The 2,111-nt window shown below is 41.9% G+C and overlaps 1 long non-coding RNA gene across 1 annotated transcript; it reads left to right on the forward strand.

The window, feature by feature from the left end:
• The first annotated feature begins 212 nt into the window (after positions 1-212).
• Positions 213-921, forward strand: LOC117865674 (uncharacterized). Its single transcript, XR_004642603.2, has 2 exons — positions 213-274; positions 756-921. It is a non-coding gene; the product is annotated as an uncharacterized lncRNA (long non-coding RNA).
• Positions 922-2,111: the final 1,190 nt, after the last annotated feature.

A 2,111-nucleotide genomic window follows, 5' to 3' on the forward strand; every position in this document is an offset into this window, starting at 1 on the left:
TGTATCGCTGCCGGTTCATATAAAATCGGCAGTGATAGCCTATTATATAGTAGTGTAAGATTTGTAAGTTAAATTTTAATATTATTAAGGTGTAGATTGAGCCAATTAACATAATCAAAGGAGTGGCCGAGTGGCCATACATGAACGAATCAATTTAGACTTTTTGTTGTCATTTCGTACAGCTAATACCCAAAACAGGTAAAAACTTAAGACAAAATTGGATCTGTGACACTGAAAGATGCGTGTTTTAAAAATTTACCATCGAAACGTCTCGGTAATACCAGTGAAAGATGTCTCCGTTTAGATTTTTACCGCTCCATTCGAATCAGACGTTAACGCTAGAATTAGTGACATATTTACCCTCATAACCCCAGGCCCAAACCTCCTTATCCATCTGCACTCTGCAGCCCGTCGCCTCCAGGCCGCCGCGGCAGTTACCCCTCGCCTCCAGGCCGCCATCGCCGCGAACCTAGTCGCCGTCGTCGCCCCATCGCCCCTCGCCTCCATGCCGCCGCAGCCCGCAACCCCGTGCCGCGCCGCTGTACGTCTTCTCCAGGAAGTCGATGCTCGCAAGGCATGCCCAGTCCGCCATGCTCTCCTCCAGTAAGCCGGTCGCAAGGCAATCTGGCTGCCCTTTTCTATGTTGTCTGTCTTGCAATTCCATGTAGGAATTTTTGCTTCCAATTTGTGGTGTTACGGCTGGAATGTGCATCATTTCTAGCACTAATTTGGCTATTGGTTTCTGACTGTTGCAGATTTGGTTGTTGGTTTTTGACTGTTGAAGGCAAGGAGAAAAGGATTGATCTGGAGACAAATTGGTGGATATGTTGTTTCAAATTGTAACCAATTATGGTTGTATGTATTATTAAATGAGGATGAATACAATCGTTTCAGTGAAAAATTGTGACCAGTTTGCAACTACCGGATGACTATTGTGCTTATCTGTTCTTGAAATGACAATTTTTTGATTCAGAAACCAATTCCAAGTGATATTGTTGTGCGCAATACATCCAGAATGCATACACATATATGGAGAGCACATACATGGTTCAAACATAGTTCATGCGCAGATGGTTCAAACATACATGGTTCAAATTGTCCATGCACAAACAAGTGCACAGATAATTAGATGGAGGTACATGTTTCAAGAATAACTAGTTAAGTAGTCTCCTCTTGATGCGTGAGGGTGTAGGCCACTGTGACTTATCACCCATTGGATTCACCTCGAATTGATATGCGTCTTTGAACCTTTGGACTGAATAGTATTCATGCACATAGTTCTCAATTGGTGTGCCTCTTAGGGAGGTTATATATGCTATGGCATGATAACAAGACTTTTCAGTTACCTCCCATTGACCACATGAGCAAGTATGGTTAGTAAGATTAACTGCAAACCTCCAAGCATATCCATTTTTACTCACTCAAGCAATTTCGGTGGTACATTTCTAAAACGCGCATCTTTCAGTGTCACAGATCCAATTTTGCCAAAACTTAATCATGCAGTATGGAATATTAGACTTTTTATTGTCTTTTCCTGCAGCTAAAACCCGGTGAATGTCACAGTATGCATGACAATTCAGCAACAGTAGATGGAGACTTCTCTGTGTAATAATGTGATTTTGTGCACCAAAGTTTTAATCTTGTAACATTTATCACTAAGTTCCTATTACTAAAAAAATCATTAGTGCCTTCAATTACCTGCCACCTTCTTGTGTGTATATGTACTTCGACACAAGCTTTGATATAATCAACTCCAGTATTACTTATTGTTGGCAGAGACTCAAAAAAGGAGGAGGGAAGGTGAGAATGAACAAAAAACCACTACAACAAATCTATGCAGCTATGGATGGCACTGGCGTCAGGCGATTAGGAGTGTGAGCTAGCAGGAATGGGACGACTACAGAGTGTGAAGCAGAATGGAAAATAGTACCGTAGGACCAGTGCAACACAGAGGGGCATAGCAGGAGAAACTGTGTTAGGGACTTGACATAGTGTTTGTGGAAGAAGTCAGGCGCAAGTCATTAAGCTGGAATAATTGTTTGTTAGAAAAGCACTTCATTTGAGAAACAAGACTAAACACGCAGACTTCTCGTGTAACATTTCTCGAGGAG

This window comes from Setaria viridis, chromosome 7, assembly GCF_005286985.2.
Source record: "Setaria viridis chromosome 7, Setaria_viridis_v4.0, whole genome shotgun sequence".
Classification (NCBI taxonomy): domain Eukaryota; kingdom Viridiplantae; phylum Streptophyta; class Magnoliopsida; order Poales; family Poaceae; genus Setaria; species Setaria viridis.